General features: G+C 42.9%; 1 protein-coding gene across 15 annotated transcripts in view; it reads right to left on the bottom strand.

Annotated features, from left to right (window-relative positions):
• Positions 1 to 3409: 3409 nt before the first annotated feature.
• Positions 3410 to 23980, bottom strand: part of LRRC30 (leucine rich repeat containing 30) — a 37558-nt gene continuing 16987 nt past the window's right edge. For 3 of the 15 annotated variants that reach the window (XM_070627410.1, XM_070627411.1, XM_070627417.1), the window contains 5 exons: positions 17895 to 17970; positions 14669 to 14867; positions 14310 to 14385; positions 6736 to 6895; positions 3410 to 4310 (listed from right to left, as the gene is read on the bottom strand). The gene's annotated coding sequence lies outside the window, so the exon portion shown is untranslated. Of the gene's footprint in view, positions 4311 to 4420; positions 6896 to 14309; positions 14386 to 14668; positions 14868 to 16015; positions 17971 to 19229; positions 23488 to 23773; positions 23890 to 23980 lie in introns of those variants that run through there. The other 12 variants (XM_070627419.1, XM_070627420.1, XM_070627414.1 and 9 more) reach the window with 11 other exon arrangements.

Genomic DNA, 23980 nt, shown 5'->3' with positions numbered 1-23980 from the left:
TTTTTATTATTTCTTTATGTTTATGCAGCTTGAAATTTCATCAGTCTGTGATTTATTGGGGTGTTGGGAGTAGAAATAATTATCTACTTTAAAAACACAAATATCTTAGTTAATGACTTAACCCTAGTGTGTCTTAGTTATCTAGCTTCTTCTTACTAGTCAACTGAGATCAGCAACACCAAGGTGGAGGAGCGTGGAAGAGAGGAATGGATGGCAGGAAGAACTCGGCGGGGGCGGGGCGGTTGGACAGTTTATTCTGCATAGTCTTCAAAACATGAGTCTCAATATGGACTACTTCGATCTCAATGAAAGCCTGGGTGGGCTGAAAAGAGGGATTCAGGGAGGATAGGTGAAGTTGGAGGTTCACGACCTGACCTTGTACTAGGAATCAGAGAAACGGCAGTGCTGTCTCTTGCTTCTTTCTATAGCACTTGTGTGCTGAATAGGGGCGCTGTATTTGGCTGTCCAGCATCCATCCTCCTTTCCTCTTTCTTTTTGATTCAGATGTTGGCCTTTTCCTCTTTCAGTGCAGGAGTGTCAGGGAGGCCTTACACTACTCCCACCCCGTGATTGGCTGAATTCAATGAACATATCCCATCCCAGAGAAAGCATCTGGGGCAATGAGATGTGTGTTTCTGAGAAAGCATCATCTCTCTTCTTCTAAGAAAGCTAGTAGGAGAAACACTTTTACTTGCTTTGGACAGGGTGGTGTAAGGCTGTGGTATCCTGTTCTCTTTCAGAGTTATATAGATTTTTGTAGGTTGACCTGGAAACCTAACCAACATATATATCATTTTTATAATAGAAAATTTTCGTCTTTGGAAACACCGTTGACTTTAAGCAAACTTTTGGAAACCAACCTGTTCATCAACCCAAGAGTAATAGTGGCAATTTTTGAATAATAAGAGTCATCGATATGTACCAAAGAAGTGGAGAATCTCTTCTATAATATTTCAAAAATTTTAGAGCGACATTGTGTCCTGAAGTGATATATTAGATTAGAAGGGAATATGACACCCTGATATAAAAATGCAAGAAACTGAAGTAATTTATGAAGTGCTAGCAGCTAGCTTCATGTTAACTCTCACTGTGTGGGCATTAAATTACTTTGGATGCCACAGTAAGACGCTTCAGTACATTGTGTTATGAAAGTACCAGGTTCAAGGTCCAGTGATCAAAGCTGGGATGCTCTTAAAAAGGAGGGTCTGTCCAGCATATTGGAGAACAGGTTATTTCAGCCCAATCTGGCCCAAGGAGGGGCCCAGGACATCTGCAGATTGAGATCCGTTTGGTTCCAGGATGGTCAAGAAGGGTTTGCTTTATCCATGGATAATCTTCACACTCACATAATAAATAAATAAAATAATGACAACAGGCAATGATTTTAGAGGACTTTTCAGTCCGTAAAATGCTTTTGCACATATGTATCTCAGTTGTGCTCAGGAGAGGTAGCATGTCTGTCCTAGAGAGTCGCCAGCAGGTCAAGCAGTGCTCAGGGTCTCATAGCAGGGCTGGGACTCGAACAGCTTTTCTGACTCCCAAACATAAAACTTGAGTTTATTAACTAATCCAGATGTTTCCACTACGTCTTGCCTCAAGCTTTACTGAGAAAATTGAGACCACCAGGTGTGAGTTCCCTTGTTTCCCTCATCTACATCTTAATGTATCTTTGCAATCATCTATACTTTCTCCATTTTCTCTTGTCTTAAATAAAAGGAAAAGACGACCCCTCCCATATCCACAGCAAATTCACTGGCCTGTGTTCATGCCTCCTTTATTCTTCCCTAAGTCATCTCTGGTTTCTTTGTCTCCTGCCTCCTTCCCCTTTGCCTCCAAATGTATTGAACTCTTCCATGTACAAAAAAACAAAGCTTTTATCTGTGGTCCTATTCTTATTGTTTTCCTTCCTTTCCTTTCATCCCTTACCCTTGAGAAAAAGCAATTCTACATTCAGGCTCACCAAGCATCCCTCTCCCTTCTGCCCACATCCAGCATCTCACCACTCACCGTTAGTTCCACTTTCATCATGGCTCTAGATTTGTTTCTTCTTTTCCATGCCCAAGGAAATCATCCTAATTCAAGCCCTCATTACTCTTCTTAGGACTAAATTGTGACCCTCCAAATTCACATGTTGAAGTCCTAACTTCTAGTACCATAGAACGTGACTGTATTTGAGATGGGGCCTTTAGGGGACAATTAAGTAAAATGAGGTCATTAGGGTGGGCTCTGATCCTATAGATTGGTGTCCTTATAAGAAGAGGAGCTAAAGATACACACACGCACAGGAAAGACCATATAAAGATGGACCGAGAAGACAACCATCTACAAGCCAAGGAGGGAGGCCTCAGAGGAAACCAACCCTGCTGACACCTTGGTCTCAGATTTCCAGCTTCCATAAGTGCAAAAATAAATGCGTATCATTTAAACCCTCCCAATCTGTAATACTTTTTTATGGCAGCCCTAGCAGACTTATACAACCCCAAAACTCTAATTAGCTTATACACTTTCCATTGCTTCCCTTCCACTGTCAATGTCCTTCTGCAGGACCAAGGATAAGAATAATTTTCTTAAATCACCACTTTGACTACAGCACTCCCCTTCTCAAGAAATTCCAGTGGCTTCTTTCCACCTCTAGTAAGTTTGAAAAGCTTTCATCCTAGCGTTTAAAGCTCCCACAATTTTATTACCGTCTCCCTGTCCAGCTGCATCTTCCTTAACTTCTGACTTGAATTTCTGCTTATTTCATACTCAACTATTTGCCATACCCACCATGATTTTCCTTTGGACATCCCTTCCCTGCCACACCTTAGCATCTCCATTGACGGAATCCCCATCCACATTTCAAGGCCAAGGTCAAATGGTACCTCCAAAAAGTCTTGCCTTAACTTCTTTTTTCTTCTAAATTCTGGAGGAAAATACCATGTATTTTACTCATGGGACATATAACCCACGACGCTTAATTTATAGTAATGTGTGCCCTGGATATAACTCAACTCCTCAACTAGACTCTAGTTTCTTGGAGGACAAGGATCATTGTTTGTTTGTTTATTTTGTATTCTCTATACTTCTTGCCAGAATGTTTTATACATAGCAAGGGATCAGTAACCATTGGTAATAAATTAATAAATCAAAGTACAAGTTGAAGTGAGTACCTATTGCTTACTCACTCCTGGGTAATAAAAATAACATTTTAAGGGGCGTAGAAATGTAGAATCTAGCTCAATGCTCTACAACGGACTTTATTTATTTTTACATACCTATTGTCTTTGTTTTTATTTATCTATCTTCCGTATCTTTCCTGTGGATTGTTTTGGTTTTTATGTGGTTATGAAGAAGCGCTGGTATAGAATATTGCTCAACTTCACTTGGGTTCCCACTTAACCACTTTAGTAATATACTCATTGCATTATTTGAAGTAGCTCCTGTATAACTTCCATGCTCGAGCGTATTCATTTAATGAAGATTAAAAATGGATAACCAACCGCTTTTGCCATCATGTATATGTTATCAAGGAAAGTATGCTATTGCTTTGTAACTGTCGATTCAAAGAGAATTTCCTCTTGTTTACTGTGCTGATGAATAACCCCTGCTCCCCACCCGACTGCTCTTCAGAACAGCTCTGGCGCTGGCGGTGCTCGCTGGCTAGACAAATATATCACTGCGATTGGAAAACTATCACGAGAGGGACAGTTCCAGGCTGAAAATGAGGCAATTAGCTCTCAGCATGAAAAGGTGTGTCAGATGTTCCTGAAACTGAGTGACAGAGAATGCTGTCTTAAGCCAGGCATGATCCCGAGGGCTGATGGCCACGCAGGCTGCCTCCCCGCATGTTTCTGTTGAGGAGGATGACTTCTGAACTGAATTCCGTGCTCACCCCGGGCCACTGTGCTGGTGGGTAGTTGTGCAGAAGTATATATATATGGGTTCAAATATTCATTCTCACCATTCCCTTTATTAGTAGGAGGAATTCTGCTGCACAAATCATGTTGACTCTTCAGAAAAATCACCAGAGGAGACATTTTGTGTGTAGGTCAACAGCAGTCCCTTCCTTGGGAGAGCAGCTTTTCCACAGCTCTTGTTTCTGGTGGGTCTACCAATCATGGTTCCTGATAACCCGCCTGGAGAATCATAGCCCTGTCCTCAGCGACTGGTCACAGTGGTGAGTGTGTCACATGCACTGGGCCAGTGAGAGGCTTTTTCTGGGAATCATATATCCTGAAGCAGGAGTGAGAGTCTCCTTTCTTTGCGGTTGCCACATTGACAGGACGTAAGCCTGGGTTTAGCAGCGCCCCATGCCAAGCGGATGCAATCTGTTTGGATTAGAAGGGAAAGAAGAAGCCAATTTACCAAGATAAACAAAGACAAGTTGGAGAGAGAGAGAGAGAAAGAGAGAGAGAGGACATTATTTGCATCACTGTACCCAGCCTTCCTTATGGCCGTTTCTCCTACTGTCTTCACAATTCCATGAGTGCACAATCCTCTTCTATTCATGTGTGCTTTAAGCTGAAGAGCCAGCCCCTGGAGAAGAGGGGCTGGTGGTGGGTGTGGAAACGCGGAACACTGCCTTGCAGGAGGCCTGCCTCGGGGCCCTCCCTGTGCAGTTGTGCTTGGATATACCAGCGAAGATTGGCAGGGGGTCGGAAGTGGCCACCAGGTGTCCTAGCTCAGCCTCATGTGAGCTGGGCTGCCAGGTAGGATAGCCACAGAGGTTGTATGTGGCTCTCCAACACACAGTTTCCATTCCAAGACTCTTTCAGTCTAGTCAAGGAGATAAGACAAGACACTCAGAGAAACAGAGAACAATCGGGAGCGCCCTGCCTCCGTCCACCAACATTCACAGCCTGCTCGTTGGTGCTATGGGGCTGTGGAGAGGAGCAGACAGGCGGGGCTAGTAGGGTCTCTCAGGGTTCTTGGTGGCTGTGGTCCTTGATCAGGGCCTTGGAAGGACAGCTGGCGTCTGTAGTCAAATAGAATCCCAAGTTTTTAAATGATGGGAAAAAATTATTCTCTTCACCCTTTAGACTTTTAGAATAGCTGGAAGTATTTGCTTCCTACTTTTCTCAACGGTTTTAGGTTTTTCCTTTTGTTTTATTCTTTAATTGTCCCAAGGATTATCAGGGCCACACCAAAAGTGCAGGGCAGACTCTGCACTCATTCTGGTCTTGGCCAAACTGGGACACCCGGCTCTCACGGCTGTAGGGAAAAGAGTGTCTCTTTGCAATGAGGTCAAATGCGGGCAGGTGGCCACTTGCTCTACCTCCTTCATAGCACTGCCATGACCAATCACTAAGATCACCTGTGGGGCAACATGTAAGAAAAGCAAATAGCATAAAGCAAATACTATTATCAATCAAAGCCTCTGAGCTCTGATACCAAACATATTACCATTCATCAAATGAATGGACCATAGCCTTGCAGATTTGGTCTGCATGGTTCAGTGTGGTCCTTGCTCAGAAATGCCAAGAGCAGATGAACTTGGTGGCCTCCATCCAGACTGTTGTTCTGAATGATGATGCTAACCAATCCTTTTACTTTTCAGTATTTATTTATTTATTTATTTATTGAGGAAGATTAGCCCTGACCTAACATCTGCTGCCAATCCTCCTCTTTTTGCTGAGGTAGACTGGCCCTGAGCTAACATCTGTACCCACCTTCCTCTACTTTATATGTGGGACACCTACCACAGCATGGCGTGCCAAGCAATATGTAGGTCCAGACCAGGATCCGAACATGCGAACCCTGGGCCACAGAAGCAGAACGTGCGTACTCTAACTACTGCACCACTGGGCTAGCCCTAACTTTTCAGTATTTAAAAGGAAAGAACTTATTCGAGAAATTGTAATCATAAAGCATTTGTTTAACTCTCTTCAATTTATAAAATTACTTTATATTTATAAATTCATATTTAAGATAGATTCCAAATTTTAAAAATGGATAAAGAGGGATAAATAAAGGAAAAAGAAAAAGTATATTTGTGACAAGTACTGTTCAAAACAATTTAAAGTTTCAGGGATTAAATTCTCTTCCTACAGATCAAGAGCCCTGCGAAGACACAATTGATGTGGACTTCTCAGTTCATCCCACGTGAGTACTAACACCTTGAGTGAGATAGTGAACAGCTTCTAAAGAGATGAATCTTCATTCCAGGGATGAATATTAAATTTCACATTCCATAAAGGACTTGAGCCAGATCTGCTGCATGAAAAGTGACTCTCGGTTAATGTCGTCCGAGGGAAGGAGGGCACCTTCTCCTTGCTTCTGATTTGGATTGCCTGGCTCATACCAGCGAAAAAAAAAGGCAGTCATTTCCCCTCGTGGTCACCTCAGCTGTCTCCTTGATATCAAAGATACTACAAGCACATTTTTATTCTGGACCAGGACCAAGAGGTTTCTCAATCTATCAAGATTTATCCAAACCTACATTTGGTCACCAAGAAATGTAGAGAACATAATCTCTTGAGCTTCTTGAAACTTGTCTGGCTGGTAAAGGTGGGGAAGTAAGACTAACTCATCAGAGGAGTGACTTTATGATGGCGTGTGCCTTTTAGTCTGTACTCCTCCCCCGCCTCTGAATCAGTATGGTTTGCTCAGGAGACCTTGCTGTTAGAGAGTTAAGAGCTGATGTTGCTTCAAGTCGGGAACCTACAGACAATTGTCGCAGGTCTCGTGGATGATTCTCTGTAGGCCAGAGGTGAACGAGATACCGGGGCTGAAGCTGCTGAATAAATAACTCACATCTGGCAGGACCACATCCATGACTTCCAGAGGGAGAAACGAAATGGCACCCTTCCACGTGCCAAACAGCGAGTGAATTCATCTTGTTGATGAAATTTAAAATGTGTGCGGGACACTCCTGGCAAGGGAGAAGGAGAAATGCAATTTCCAAGTTTCTGGCCTGTGAAACATGAGAAAAAACACAGAAGGAGATGTATTGCCAACAGATACCACCCAGCCCAAACTCCATCTTCAGTATTTCTAGTTTGGTATGTTTCCTGCACCAGTCCCCGCCCCCCTTCCTAACTTTCAGCCACTGTACAGTTCTGACTGGTGCTTGCCCATTGATGCTTATTGTCCCAGATAAATTTCTTCCCTAAAAGCAAAGCAATGACCAAGTGGTCTTCAAAATAATTCTCCATTCACTTCCGTTTTCTCTCCTTTGGACCCAAACCTCCCTAATCCCTTCCACTTCTACTTTTCTTAAATAAAAAACAATTGCATAAGTAAGCATCTTAATACAGATTGGGAATGCTAATATGTGCAAAATTTATTAGATCTGATGGCAGAGACGTTACCATCATAAATGAAAGATGTTGAAAGTGTGGTAGCTATGGCTTGTTTAAAAGAGCATTAATTCAACTCAATATGACCATTTACATTTAACAAAAGACTCACGATGACCTTTTGACATACTTTTCCTCCTCTTGGATCTGGTTCGTGTGAAGAGTAAAACCATGCTAAGAAAACATGAGGATGTAGTGGTGGGAGGGTGAAAACATAAAATAGGGTAATTCTGTTCAAATCTTCAAGCTAAAGAGAGGAAATCAGTTATGCCACTTTTAGTGAAATTTTATGTCAGATCAGAGCAATAAAGGGAAATGAGTCACTGACCACATTCCCTTCCCCAAGCTAGGAGCCACAGGACAGAGGATCAATACTTCAGTCTCATGTTGTTTTTGTCCTGGGTTGAAGCCCAAGGGGCTGGGGAAATGACGTTCTGTGAGTGGCTGGTGACTCAGCTATTGTGTCTACACCCAGCCCTGTGAGGCCAACGCTGGGCCTGCACGCCACATCACTGCTGTGCCCCCAGCCCCCGTCAGGTTCTGCCAGTGGGAGGCGCTAGAGGGAGCCAGGGAGGAGGAAGGAGGGAGGGCGGACCTGATCGTGTCAGCTTGCCACTCCTCCGGGTGTTCCCCTAGCTACAATTCTTCCTCTCCACAGCAGCGGCCGAATCCCGTTGGCAGTTTTGCTAACACTCAAAGAACCGTCCTCATCGCATAGGCTCAGAGCCCAGCACCAGCTGAGCGGAGGCTCCTCAGAGCTGAGACCGAGCACGGTCAGCCCAGAACTTCCAGGTCTGATACCCCAGCCACAGGGGCGGCAGCTGCTCCACCGCTATGCCAGGATATCTGGCTGTCTCTTTTGTCTATTTAGATATCTAGTTAACAACCCTATGCACAGTTTACGATTCTTTTTTTATTATTATTGTTTTGTGTGTGTGTGTGTGTGTGTGTGAGGAAGATTGTCACTGAGCTAACATCTGTGCCAATCTTCCTGTACTTTATGTAGGATGCTGCCACAGCATGGCTTGACCAGCTGTGCTAGGTCCACACCTGGGATCCAACCTGTGAACCCCAGCGTGCAAACTTAACCACTGTGCCACTGGGCCAGCCCCTATAATTCTTTATGTTAAATTCTCTCTCTTAAAATAACTAGTGTGGTTTCTGTCTCCTGACTGGACCCTGACTGATAGCTTGAGCAACCACCACTTTGGGAATATAGAAGGCCTTGTATTTGCTGAATGAATGAGTGAACGAATGAACAAATGGCCTCAGAGCTCTTTGGAGGCTGACCAAAGGCTCTACTCATTGCATGCTCAGAGGGAATGAACAAAAGTCCCCCTGGGAGGCTGTAGGGTGCCCCCGGGAATCGCCTCCCCTTGTCACCCCGACTCCCACTCAGCTGTCTGGACAAGCCCTTTTCCAGAACCCTCTTCTGGGCTCCCTCACCTCCAACAGGGACAGTCAGGGACAGTCTCTGGACTGTGGTAAACTTGCCCCTGGTCAACAGGGTTTCTGCAATAGGTGACTTGGAGCTATCTGGAGTGACACCCAGTTCTGCATGTAAACACCGCATTTCTGTTGTCTGCCAGGCCTGCACTTTCAACTAACTATCTGCCAAACTCTGGCGAATCTCAGACCTCATCCCGGCCCCAGGAAAGAACATAGCTGGGGGAGAGGTTGGGTTGACTATTACCCAAGTGAAGTAACACAGTAGGAAGCAAATGAACCTGATTAAAGAAAATGGAGTACATTTCTGGCTTGGCAGAGACAAAAATATATAAATAAATTTTTAAATGCACCTGAAATTTTCCCTTGTTACAACCTTACTTAGGAGCTGAAATCCTAAAACGAGAGTGCCACCTGCTGTCCATTGTCAAACCTAAACATCACAAGTATTTCAAAGCTGATGCCCAGAGCGTCAATTGTGGACAAAACATGCCAGTTAACGAGGCACGAAGGTGCATATGCATGAGGCCTAAGTCATTTAGTTTCCACAGGGTGTGTGGCCCTGCCCAGAGCAGGTGAACTTACACACATCCAGTTACTCCAGGGGAGGCATGCTCTCAAGCATCTGGCTCTTTGAAAAGGTACCTCATCCAAAGATAGGGAGTATGCCACACTTTCTGGCAAAACTCTCGGCAGATGAAACTGAAACTGGACAGTTAATGTATGGAAATAAATCATTATGGCTGTGGATGAGAGAGAATAAGATTACAGGAACCTGTTCCATAGAATGAGTGAAGCGTGGGATGTTAGCACTAGAACGGGTCTTAAAATATTTTTTACAAGAGCAGTAGCAAACTGTAAAAGTAGGTGAAGTGGGTGACAGCTTATAAATGCCATTTTGGGGTATTGGAGAGGTTGGTGCCTATGAGAGAGCGTTGAAAATACAGAGTGGAGATGATGAGGACGATAAATGTTATTTGTTAACCCCCTCCCAGGATGAGGAAGAAAGACCACCTTTCCCTATCTGTTTCTGAAAACCCTTAACAAGAAATGTGACAAATTTACAGGCAAAATTAAAGGTGAAGATTAAAATGCAAATATCACAGAAAAGAAGAAAATAGACTCATATGTGTTACTGCAAAGAGCAAAGGGTTTTACATTTTCTTTCCTGAAACAATGTTGGAGTGGTGCATATGCGTGAGGGGTGTGTCTAGCCTGAGTGAGTGAGAAATAAAATAAACCAAAAAGGATTGCAATGGTGATCAAGTCAAGGGGGCAGAAGGCAATTCAAGGATGGATGCATCAGACCAAGCACAGCTCGTCACTCTGTGATCAGGACAGGAGAACTCGTGCAAGCGGACAGCGGGCATGCCTCCTCGTTATGCTGCCAGCTTAGCCCTGCCCATAGCCTGGGAAGTGTGAGGGGGGCCCATGATGGCCACAGTCCTGCTTACAAAGCCAACAATGTACGTAACCTCTGGGATAATTTGATGCTATGGTCTCCAATGTAACAGGGTTTTTTCTGTTTTCTCTTTTCATTTTTATTTTGTGTGGAACTCATTTCACATCCTTGAGGTAGGTGTGTGGTTTATCTATAGTTTCCCCATTACTGTCCACAGGTGTACATGCCGTCTCTCTGCTACCTGCACATAATCCATCACGACTCTCTGTTCACTGGCACGTGAACAGAATCAAGTGATATTCACAGCGAGACACCATGAGACCCTAAGGTGCTTCTAAATCGTCAGTGATCAGATTATGTTCAGTGAAATATTGGTGTCAAGTATGTTTCCCTGTGATCCAATTTCCTAGAATCGAACACCAACATTGCTAAATGTGACATTTGGTGACTCACTGTAATCCAGGATATCAATTGAATGGAATTGCTCTTCCAAGTGTGCTTACGCATCATTTGCAATAGAAGCAAATGAAGTTAAATTTGTTTCCATGCCTATATAACATTTTCGTTTCAATGATAATTGAAGGCTTTCAGGGCAATAGAAATTTACCTGAAGGTAAATCTCAAAAAATTATTAAAGCATACCAAAGCATGTCAGTCATAACGGGTATTTTCATGATATTGATAACATTGACTTAGCAAAACTAATTGGAGAGCCTACAGTGCCTCAGACTTTGTGCTCAGCACCATGGGGGAGAAAGACTGAGTAAGATGTGATCCTGCCTTCTCTGAATAGTTTGTCCAAATCGCCTCCTTCTGCAACCCCTCCACCATCTATAGGCTTAACCTGGATTTATTTTTCTCCATAGCAGTTAACACTATCTGAAATAACATATGATGGTTGTGTAGCAAAATAATGTAACGAACACCCATGAACACATCAACAGCTCACATTTCTTTCCTTGTTGGTTTTCGATCTCTCCCAGGAGTGAGGTCTATGAGGAGAGAGACTTCATCTGATCCTCCACTGAATCCCCAGGGACGAGAAGTACAAAGTAAGTGTTCAATAATTGTTTGTTGATCCAGGAATCATGGTTAGACAAATCTATGTCAATATATATTTTGGGGTTTTCTATACTGGCTTATTTTTTCCATGGTAAGTAAACTCAGCTGTTCCTGGCTTAGCAAAATGATTATTGAAATTGAGTAGGTGCTTTAATTGCCCTGCATGGCACATTTATAAAAATGAGACATTTTCTAATTCATATATATCTTCCTAACTCATTCATTTTTCTACCAAATTATGTCTCTCACATTATGAAACACATCCCTTGGACTTTTGCTTTCTGGTCATCGTAGCCTTTTCACATTAAGATATATAAACTCCAGAAATATCATTAATTTGAAACAGATCAGATCCTGGACATTTATGTTAACTGATCTGCTGTGCAACCATTTGTTGAGTGAATACTGTATGCCACAGGAGTGCCAGCACTTTGCATATGGTCCATTTTAGCTAAATTTATTCTAAAAATAAATGTTATCCTCATCTTGCAGGTAAGAAAACTGAGCCTCACGCCAGTTTAGTAATAAACCTAAAGTTTGACATCAAATGAATGTTAGATCCTGGGTCAAACTCTTCTGACTCTCATATCCAGGCTTTTCCATGACCATTCACATGTATACTTTATATTGTATAAGATGGTATACAATAAAAAGTGCTAAAATCTTTTCTCACGTAAAAGTGGAGCACAAACAATATTGTTTGTATAGATCAGTAATGCCAGTTTACCAGTTAATATGACATTTTCTCCCACTGATTATTAACTTGTGACTGGGGCTGCCTCAGGTGGGTGATTCAGGCAAGGCAGGGGAGAGTAGGGTGCCACAAGCCCTGGGGTGCAATGAGCTTGGGGTGCAATGAGTTTGGGGTGCAGCCAGCTCAAGTGTGCTATGAGCTACGGGGTGCTACGATTTCAAGGGTGCTATGAGATCAGGGGTGCAATGAGCTCAGAGGTGCTAAGAGTTCAGGGGGCATTGAGCTCAGGGTGCTATGAGTTCAGGACGCTTTGGGTGTAGCAGTCGGCGAGCTGAGGGGCGCTAGTTTTCACGGCAGGCCTGCATTATGGCTTTCATGAGCCCTAGGCATTTTTGTCTTCGTCTGCCTCTTCCTCCATAAAAATTATTAAAAATTATATTGTTTGACTGTGCTAGTATAAAGACAAATATAACACACACTGGATTCATTATTACACGTTTGTTATTATTATATTCAGTTTTCTTCTGATTTTAAAAGAAATTAGAGTTTAAACACATTCATGGGCCCCACCAACTATTGTGGGCCTGGGCCTGCTGGAGAGTGGGTAAATTGGCCCTGAGGAAGGGGGTTAGGCAGTGCTTCCCACATTTTATTTTTTCTAATGTGTATTTTTTTCTACTTCTCTAATTCCCATCATGAGAAAGTTATTTGTTTAGATCATATGCCTATTAAGGCATAAATGTTATTGGAAGAATAGATGTTAAGTTAGCACCCTATGTACAATTTAAATAGACAAGAGCAGAGATGAGATGCCAGGGCCGCAGGTGGGCTTGGCAGAGGGCCTGCAACCACGCTCTTTGGGAAGACGCCACCCCGTCAGCTTCCTACAGAGGGACCAAGGGCTTGCCCGGCGAGATCTTGGCTATCTGTCTACACATCTTGTCCCACTTCTCCTCTTGTGTTCTTATAGAAACCAACAAATTTTGGCCCATTTCTTCTCACTCTTTTTGCTAACATCCACCCACATGCGTGCACACACAGGCATTAAAGTTTGAATCATTCTGTATATATAGATTAAATTCTGCATATTTTCCCTTGTCCTTAAAACTTTACTGTTTTTATGGCTCTTCACTAAGACTTGTGTTTTAAGTGTTTTGTAAATCCATTGGGTTTTCCAAAGACTTGGAAGGCATAGCCTATTTTAAATCTAACAAGAGTTTCTTTTAAGCTATAAAAATATTACATCATACGTTTCCCTAACTACCAAAATTAAGCCATGACATGATAGCTTTTGTGTACATGACATAAGATGAGGTATTTTGCGTTGTTTTAATTCAAAGTTACCTCCTATATCCCAGACTTTATTAATAAAATCTGGGATTTTAGACCAATTTTCTCTTATTACTATTTTTCTACCAAATAAAATTCTATACTAAATCTGAAATTTTTCAGGAGACTTTCAAGCTAAATTTATAACAAACTCATAGGTTTTATGCTATATTCATAGATTTATGCTAAATCTACAATTAGCAGCTTTCATTGTTCACCATTTGTCCTTTTGTATCACAATTATCCATTCACCAATAGCAGATAGTTTCTTGTTTGGCTAGAGGACATCTAAAGCAATTTTTACCAGAATAGTACGTTAATGCCTATTTCTTGAACCTTAAATATTTGGGAATATCTTTCTGTTGCCTTCATATGGAAAATAACCCAACGGGGCATATATTTAGGGGTTGCAATTGCTTTGCCTCAAAAGGTAAATGTTCCATCATCAGATCTTAGTATTCAATGATTCTCTAGTTTCTGAACTTCTCTAGATAACCTATTTTTTCTGCGTGAGTTCTTGTTGGATTTTTTTCCTGATCCCAGCAATTCAAAAATATTGTAAAGACGTCTCATGTCACCGATGCCTCAACTTGGCAACCTCTTTCTAAATTGCACACTCAGGTCTTTTTTCAGCCCAGGCTCAGGAAAGTTCTCCTCCTCTCCCCCAATGATGTCTTTGATTATTACTGCATCTGCTCCACTTGTCGTCTCTTTGCTGGGGAACAGCCCTCACTTCTCTCACACGCTTGCTTGTTATCCCCTCCCCACCAACAGCGCCGTGAGTAGATGTCAGTATCCCTGTTTTGCAGATGAAAGATTCGTCCAAATCCACACACGCAGTACATACTGGGACTGAGCTTCAAGTGCGCATGACCCAAAGGTCAAGCTCTTTGACCCCTACACTGTACTCTCGTCTTGTACTGTCAACACCACCCGCGTCCTGGTCTTTGCCTGCAATTCTCTTTCCTCTCCATTCTGGGAGGGCCACTCGGTTAGTCTTGTCACCGTTGAGCAGTTTCCAAGGTGTCATTCTGCTCTTCACTGGATCCAGGGAGATTAATTTAGCTTTGAATTTCTAGTTCCCTGTAATGCTTACTTCTTTTATTATCTCACTTTTCTTCACATTCTGTCTCGGTTGCCTCTCGGTCCATTCTCCTTTAGACATTTTGTTCCTGTTTCAAAAAGACAACACAATTTTTCATCCTATGAAAGATGATCATTTTTCTCTAAAATGGTCTAGGAGTGTTTGCAGAAAAATATCACTTCCAGTGAAATTTTAGCATGAAGTTCACTTCCTTTGGTCTGTAAGTTTTTTTCAAAGGCTCTTTTGTTTGCTGTTTGCTTGCCCAAGAACACAAAGCAGCACAAGAGGAGGAGATGAGCAGCTGTGAGCTCCTGTCCCCACTCTGTTCCACTCCTAGAAAGAGCAGGGGACATCCCATCCCTCTCACTTACCTGTGTCTCTGGGGCTTGCATCCAGCATGTCTTTCCTACCCGCCCTGTCTGACCTTCTGGCTCTTTGTAATATTCGAGCACCTGAAGAGGAGCAGCCGCCACGGGGCTCTTCTGGACTCTGTCCTCTTTAATTGTGATTTGAGGGCACTACTCCCTCCAGAAGGCAGTGTTCTTCCTTAGAGATCGCAGAATTATCTAACTGGGTCAGACAAAAGTACTGTTATGGAGAGGAGGAAGACAGAATTTGACTGTGTCAAATAGTTGCATCTGGAGAGTCGAGGCCTGTTTGTTACAGACGGGGCCGATGTTGGGGGAAGGATGAAAGGGACCCCAACCTCCTCCAGCCAGCAGGAGCACTCCATTGCTGGGGGCCCAGCTTCTGCTTTCTCCACTGAGTCCCATTAGTCCTACAGTTTGCAGAAATTCTTCCCAAACTCTGGCGGGAGATGGGCTGCCAGTCCCGGTGATGGGGTTGTGAATAGATTCTCCCCTTATAAATTGAAAGTTATTTCAGTGGGAGATGAGGGGAACTGAATCAGGAGCTGCTGGCAAAACTTTAAATTGGAAACCTTCTTTGCATTTCCTCCCCCCAATATAAAAAATTACCGCATCACTGTCTAATTCCAAGAGAACTTAACATAGAATGTTTTAAGTGTGTACTCAAGAAACAGATAAAAGGGAAAGAATGATACTGATATGATAAAGTGCCCACTGCACTATAAGAATATTCCGGCCTGTCTATCCATGTCTGGGGCATCACCCTGGGGAGCAGATCCAGTGGGAGCCGAATGCTGTGGCGAATGCTTGGTCATGGTGCCTCTAGGAAGTCCACGGTAACTCATTCAGTATGCAGTGTAACTGCTTAATGAGAAGACCCTCCTGCTGTCACTACCAGCACCAGCATCAGACATGGTTCCAGAGACCCCCAGAACGCCCTCAGAAAGGCCTGCCCTGGGGGCACCGGGCTGGTCTGGCACCCTCACTGTTCTGGGTCTCTTGGGAACAGCATCTGCCCGAAGCAACTGAAACTGTGTTTGAGAAGAGATCAAATACTGGAGGAGATATGAAGCCACTAAAAGGATGGAGAATAGAAAATAAGGTCTCTGGGAAGAGGTGGGTTAGGAAACAAGGCCAGGTCAGTGCTCTAGGGAGGAGCCAATGGTGAGGGGAGGCGAGAGATTAGCGGAAATCGTAGCGCAATAGGCAGGGCAGCAGAGGCTACTCGGAAGGGCCAGGAGCACCGCCCGTCCCTCCCTGAGGGTCTGGATAGTTGAGTCAGGGGCAAACTGGGCATCAGAAAAAAAGATTAAATAAAGATCCCACATTAGTGTGGGAAGGTTCCTAAGATACGTTACCAAAAAACCTTCTTTATTTTGTTCAGGGATCTTGAAACAAACCAACAGATGCACAAATGAACAATCAAGTACCTATGTACTCATTTTACAACTTTCTCAATTCCAGCATGCCTTGAGGTTCCAGAAGCCATGAGGCAAGTGATGTTTGCCATTATCTGCCATTCCAGAGGAACATCTTAAAACAGCTGTTTTAGGCACTTCTGCAAAGTAAGGGAATATGGTTCTTGCCAGCTCCTTGTCTAAATAGAAACATTTCAGTGATGCAGCCAGTAAAATTGGTAGCCTTTGATCTCTAAAGGCTGTGACAAGACCCTGCTTTGCTTGCAAATAGCAGAGCTAATTATTTTCCCGCCTTTGATAGGTATTTGGCCACCACCCCAAACTACATAATTGGCATCGTCTACTTTTGTCAAACAGAAATACCACAGATGAAGCTCTGGAACTACCACACAGAGAAGTATATGCTATCTGGGTCTGGCTAATTAGATAATTTTCATAACCTAAATGCACCCCAAAATTCACGCCAGTCGTGAAAGAATCAATCAATGAAATGTTTGTGCCAAGAGCCATCTCTCTGGCCTCCCATTTGGCTTCCAGCTTTCCTGCAATTGGAAAACACATGTGGTGAGTTCAGATCTGGCAGGGGGAGGACTGGGCAGCGAAATCCCAGGGTGATTGGTAGTGACAAGAGCAATACCAGTCCATGTCACATGCAGGATTCTGGCCATTGGTAAGTTTGCAATTGTACTGTGGAAAGACCTACAAGCCAGCAAAAGGGGCCACTGGGACACAGTGACAAGTCAAGTGACTTTGTCTCCTTTAGAGGCAGTACTGTTTAATTATTGAATGAAAATAATCCAGAAATGAATTCCAACTGCTTGATATATAAATTGATAATGGTGCTGTGGGGCCGGCCCTGTGGTCGAGTGGCTAATTTCCTGCACTCTGCTTTGGTGGCCCGGGGTTTTGCCGGTTCGGATCCTGGGCGCAGGCATGGCACACTCATCAAGCCATGCTGAGGCGGCATCCCACATAGCACAACCAGAAGGACCTACAACTAGAATATACAACTATGTACTGCGGGGGCTTTGGGGAGAAGAAGGAAAAATAAAATCTTAAAAAATAAATTACATAAGAAATGCTCAAATACATTCTTATCTCATCAGGGAGTGCTTTAGATTAACAAAGGTGAACATTCTAACATTACCGGAGGGGTTACTACATCATGTTAAATATTTCATCTGTCTGATATCACTTTACTGACTCACCACTATAATTTACTAAATCAGCCTCCCAGTCAAACTATTTGAAAAACCACATTTTTCACAGTGGGGTTTGACTTTCAGTGTCCTCTCTGGCCGTGCCTGCAAACGTGCATCTTCCCTTCTTCCATCTGCTTGCTGTTTTCCACAAGTGGCATGTGGGAGGCAGTAAATCCCTGGCTACGTGAGTGGATCAGGTAGACAGGTTGAGAAGTCAATGGGAATGAGGCAAAGGGAGGTGAGGGCACATCAGAAGCGGATGTGGATGGGCATCTGGTCAGTCTGTTGGACAGAGTCAGGACTCGGCACTAAGAGTGGAAATAAGCGGCTGCCCCCAGCCCAGATGCCTGAGGCTGCAGCAGGCAGTGAACTGACAACTTTCATCCTTGGAGCAACTGGATGCCTCAGTCTGAAGTCATCCAGAGTGTTGGTCCTACTGAAAGCTTCTGATAGGACAGCAACGCACCTTTGTCTGTCTTGCCAAGATTGACTCATTCTGTAACTGAGTACTTTGTCCATTCATCTGAGGAGTATTTGTAGGACTACTATGTGCTAGGCGTTTTAGAATCAATGATGATCAAGATATGGTCTCAGAACTCATGGACTTACACAGTCAAGTGAGATCACTGCTGTTTCCCTTGTGCCAGATGCATTAGAGGGACCATTTTCAATCCTTCCAGCAACCCTGCAATGATAGGTATTATCAGCCCTATGTTACAGATGAGAAGTTAAGTACCTCTTGTGAGTTCATGCAGCTACGATGTTAACAGCCTACCATGTGGACTCAGATCCTTGTGACACCAGAGTCTGAGCTTTTTGTTACAGAAGGGGATCCTACTTACCTAAACAAAGCACAATGGGTGTTATCTTTCGTGTGGATCTACAGAGTCAAAGGGCAGTGTAGCCCCACCTAGGACTTCTCCTTGAAAGAGTGAAAAGACTCTTCCTCTTTTGTGCTCATTGAGGTCTAATGGGAAGCGTTCAGGGTTTCTTTGGCCTGACTAATATCTGTGGGCTTGGGTTCTTTTGTTGGAAACCTCTCCCAGTGTTCTGCACCCCTTACATCTACAACCACAAGGAAACTGGGCCCATGTTCACTCTAGGAGGCTTTAATGGAGAGGAAAACATGGTTGTGGAGCAAAATGTTTCAATCAATGGGATATTTTTGTCATTTTTCAGAGATTTTAGTAACCTGGATACAATCTTATCTACCACAGCAAGTCAAGACAGGTTTGTTCAGGCCTTCGCATAAGGCATGAGATGGATGCACTTCTATCCTTGTCTCAGAGACAGGGCCAGAGGTCTGAGCTAATGTGAAATTTCTGTAATTGTAATTAGGTTATTATACTGAATCACTTTTATTCGTAAAATATAAATGATCCATTAAATCCCAGTCCTAATTTCATCCTGTTCCCCTTTCTTTTAGACAGAGTGCAAACAGAGCCTACAGCAGCATTTAAATGATGGCAGTGTCATCTCTGCATGGCCTTGGTCCTTTATAGCTGAATCCTTTACCATCTCTCACCGGGTGGCACTGTTTCTTCAATTACTACTCCCTCGTGGTCTTCTGAGTGGATTCTTTTGATTAGATCCACCAGGATAGATTATGCTGAGGAAGGTAGTATACCTTACAAGCAGTTAACCATTCGCATGACCACAGAATAGAAAGGAAAAGAAATAATGCTATTCATCACTTACATCTCAAAAAAGAATGATCACCTTCCAATTAAACAAATCTATTTAAAAGAATTGTGTTCTCAACTATTTAAAAATAGAATAGCATACCAAAATCTGGATAAAAGTAGATATAACAAAATATGAATAGTAGTTACTTCCAGAAGGTGGGATTAGTGGTGGTGTCAACCTTCTTACTGATATTTTCCCATTTCATTTAGTGTCTGTAATAAGCATGTGATATTGTTAAAATCAGAACAAAGAACAATAAACATTTTATTATTTTATTAAATCTTAGTTTATGAAATGTTACCAAAAACATTCAAATTTAAACTGTATATTATACACACAGGAAGAGACTTGAAAGCTAGAGGTGTAACTTGACATTCCCATAAAGTCTCGGTTCCAGGATTTTGTCTCTAACATCATGGCAAAACCTGAATCATGATCCCACATAAAACAAATTTAAAATTTGGATATAGTATTTTAAAAAATTGTTTTAGATGCAGCAGTGACCTAGAAAGTGGAAATTCAGAGAGGGAAGGGAATCACTGAGGCAGCCATTTTCAAAACTAAAGTGTTTGCCAAAACTAGCTGAACCTGAGCTTAAATTTACCATAGCTTCTTAGGGCATGAGGAAAAGGAGACACAGCCTGGAGTCTGCCCAAGGGAAGAAGTCTGCCTCCTACCTTCAAAACAACTTAAACTCCAACCAGATGGCTAACCCTCAAGATAAAGGTGAGCTAGAAATAAACCCACATTCCTACCCCCAGGAGATAGCAAGAGAAATGTCCAGTTGTAAAGATTTTGGCTGAGCAGAGAAAAAAATTTCCACCTAGAATCCATAAAGACATACATTAACTTAAAGCCATCCCAGGTGGATGAGGCACTCAAGAATCAGCAGAAGCAAATGCAGGTCCTCTCTAGAGGAATCCCCTCCCCACTTTCAACCTGATTTTCAGAGGATTACTTCAGTTCATTCAGATAAAGCTCCACAGTGAAAAAATCACAAAATTTACAAGGAAACAAGACCTACGAGCAAAAGGCAACAGAAACGAAAACAAAAATTAGCACAACTGAATTAAGACACTAGATATTGGAATTATCAGACAATGAATATAAAATAAGTATGTTTAATATGTTAAATGACATGGAAGGGAAAGGATTGGAAACAGTAATGAGGAAAAGGTTAGAAAAGAAGACCTAGCAGATCGGAATGAGAACCAAATACAATTTCTAGAATTTAAAAATATAACAATTAAAATTAAAAATTCATTTGATCTGTTTAACTGCTCAAGACTTAGCTGAAGAGAAATTAACAAACTAGAAGATGAACCTGAAGAAATTTCCCAGAAGTCAGCCTAGAGAGAAAAAATGATGGAAAACATGAAAGAGAGTTTAAGATCAATGATAGAGTGAGAAAAAATATAGCAAACACTGAATCAGAGTTTCAGAAAGAGTGGACAGAATAGGGAGAGGCAATCATATAACTGCTGAGAATTTTCCAGAACTGAGGAAAAATGTCAATCAACAGATTCAAGAAGTTAGTGAATCCAAACCAGTCTGATCAATAAAAATAAAACACTAAGAGACATCATAATGAAAGTGAAGGAAAACAGAGAAAAGTAGAGAAATCATAAAATCAGTCAATAGATAAAAGATAAATTGCCTAAAAAGAATAGCAGTTAGACTGACAGCTGACTTTTCAAAAAGAGCAATGGAAGACGACATAGAGTGGAGAGACATGAAGGTGCTAAAAGAAAATAACACTCAGCCTCGAGTTACATCCCCAGAAAATATCACTCAAGAAGAAAGACAAAACAAATACATTTTTAGATAAATAAAAACTAATGGTATTTTCCAATGACCATTAACATGCTAGAGCATGTCAGGAAAGGAAATTTGAAAGGACATACATTGGTTAAAGAAGAAATGTGATTCCCAGATAGGTGGTCTAAGCTGGAATGGTAAGGCAAAAATGCGCTAAATATATGGGTACAACTAACAAACAAAGACTGTCGTAAACAATAATAAAAATGTGTGATTTATTTTAAAAAGAGAGAGAACTAAAATACAAAATGTGAAAAAATGTAGAATAAGTAGAAAGAGAAGTAATCAGAATTAAAGTATTTTAAATGGCTTGTATAGATGGACCGTAGAGATACAGATTAACTTTAGACTTTGACAAGTTAACTGCATAACTTCCCAACTAGCAGAGCAAAAAATGAAATGGGGAAAAAAAATTAAATCTAAAAGAAAGGAAGAAAGGAAAGAAGCAGAAACCTGTAGATAGTAGAACAAACAGCACCAAATAGAGAGTAAAAAAAAATAATCTCAATTCCATACAGAATTTAGAGCGCCACTTCTGGAACACTGGAGTTGTTAACCTTAAGATACGCGGGCAAAAGGAAAAGTCAGAAGTTGATCAGCCTCGTTCCTCGAGGCACCGCTGTGAGAGTGGGAAGGTCTGGCTCTTCGAGCCACATGAACCTTCTTCAGGATCACCCCACCATCAAAACTCTACTGAAGCAAAAATCACATCCTCTGAACTCATCCACAAGCCTTCAGGATTCCCTGTGTTCATGAAGGAGCAAACCTCAGAATCTATAATACAGTCCATGGGTCGGCAAACTTTTTCTGAAAAGAGCCAGATAGTAAATATTTTAGGCATTATGGGCCGCTAAGGTCTGTGTTGCAACTACTCAACTCTGTTTCTGTAATGTGAATGCAGCCAGAGACAATGTGTAAAGGAGAGGCTAGGAGCGGCGCTACACTCCAATAAAACTTTATTTGCTCAAACAGGCAATGATCCAGAATTAGTCTGCAGCCTGTAATTTGCTGACCCTGATTTAGTTCAAAAGGCACAATTAGAGGAGACACTTTACTTCATTTAACAATATTAATTCCAGCTTTCAAATAGACTTGGAAAATGCCTTCTGTAATATGGTCTCTGTGGCAACTGACCCCGCTGACCACATGTAAGGAACTATTTTAGGCAGTAGTGGGGCTGTGCCAGGTAATTCACACATCCCATGTGGCATCCACGATGCCACAAAGCTACCAACAGAAGGCAAGAAAGAAGTGGTCACTTAATTGGGTGCCATCTAACGTGTCCCTCACAGCCACATACCTACAACTGTGCGTAGACGATGCTGTAATGTCAGCCCCAGAGGCTATGGATACTTCCTGGGCGACATTCCAGCACAGTAGAGGGATTAGGCTTGTCTAAATATATTGATAAATAGAGAGGAGGACAGATGGCTCTACCTCATGACTCTTGAAATTAGAGGCACAGCAAAAGGAGAAGAGGTGAGTGACATTAATCCCCTTCAACCACTTAACAAGGAATGCCACAACAGCATTTCAAACTTGCAGCCTGGGTGTCTATTATCCCAGAAACACACCTCAGAATGGGCACAAAGGGATCCCACTCAGAGTGAGTCCTGGGGTGAGAGAAAGCAGTGGTTAACCTGGACCTTCCCAAGAAAGGTTTCCTACAGCAGAGTGAAATAACGTCAGAGGATTCTGAATGGAAACCAGAGCCAGAGACAAAACTGGGAAAATGAAAGGCTAACATATGGAGGCTTTCAGGAATCCAGATGAACGCAAGCTCTGGAAGAAAAGGGCCTTGAGCTTGAGAGGACCGTGCTGGTGAACGAGGCGGAAAGAGTAAGAAGCAGAATCAGCCTCAGAGTTGGGGGTGGTACGTGAGGATTCCGCAGTGGGCCACCCGCCCTAGGCACCCTGGAGAGCTGTTGACCTCTTTCTTGCTGGTTCTTGCTCTCTCCCAGTGAGGGACAAACTGTGGAATAGCGTGCCTAGACAGGCACTTCTTACAAGGATATCCGGGGGTATGGATTTTCCCATGGGATGGGACTAAACTTTGCCATACATTTAAAATGTTTTCTTCTTTTGACTTGGACTACGTAGTATAAAAAGTACCCGCTATATCAGCAGCCAAAGCAACTCATCTGGGACTTACAAGCACCATCCATCATATGTGGCGTTTTGATCCAGTGTTCTGTCTGAGGCTTGAAATGACAGAGCTGCCAGCATATGTGAAATGTGCCTTCGCTGTTTGCTGTTGCATTTCATCCTTGATTTACTGTCACTTGTGGAGGTATTGAACACGTTATTGAAGGGCTGAATTGATGTCTACAACAGTCCTTCAGCTGTCTTCGATTTTCAGAGCCAAGTATTTTAACAGAATCGCTACAACTGAAACCAGAGTGTAAAAACGTTTGTATTTGTTTATTGGAAAACAATCAATAAACTATTCCTACAATGTTTGAAGACCTGTCTGTATCAGAAATGACAGATTTCATATCAGGATGGGTTGGCCTGTTTCAAGCTCCGAACAGTGAAGACGCTCTGGAGCCCAGGACACAGTGGGCTTAATGTGATCAACCATAGGGCCCAGCCTGGACCGTGATCCTGGACCGTGATCCTGGAGCGTGCACAGACAGCAGTGTGTCTGGAAGCCCTGGGAGACGGCTTCCAACCTCAGCTCAAAGAGTCACCAGGAAGACTATGGGAAGAGAGGGAGACAAGGAGAGGATGGGCTGCCTGGACAACGGCAAAGATCTCTCTGCCAGCACGCACCCCAGAGCAGAACTTCTTTCCCAGCAAACACCAAGGGAGTCTGGGAGTGCGCCTAGGCGACCTGTGGACACTGGGGAGCCTAGGGTGAGGGGCGCACATCTGAGTCCCCCTGACTCCAAAGTGGTCTGAGTTTGGGCATTAACCACGAGGAACTCAAAAAGCAACGTCTAGAGAAATATGGCGGGGTGGTGGGGGGAGTAAGTTCCACGCACCTGAAGCGCAAAGTCTGTCCTTGGAGGATTTAAGCACATGCTGCTGTGGCGCCAAAACTAAGGGCTCTCTTAGAGGAACATGCTGGTTCTGTTACAGGACGGCACCGTCCCAACTGCTACAGCAGGGAGAGTGCCGATGAGAAGGGAAGAAGCAAAGCAGAGTGTCAAAGGCAGAGGCCTTCCCAGAACCGGACAGGACTGCCCCAA

This window comes from Equus przewalskii, chromosome 7 (genome assembly GCF_037783145.1).
Source record: "Equus przewalskii isolate Varuska chromosome 7, EquPr2, whole genome shotgun sequence".
Taxonomy (NCBI): Eukaryota; Metazoa; Chordata; class Mammalia; order Perissodactyla; family Equidae; genus Equus; species Equus przewalskii.
Note: the sequence above shows the minus strand (reverse complement) of the source record. Positions and strands in the feature narration are given on the sequence as shown.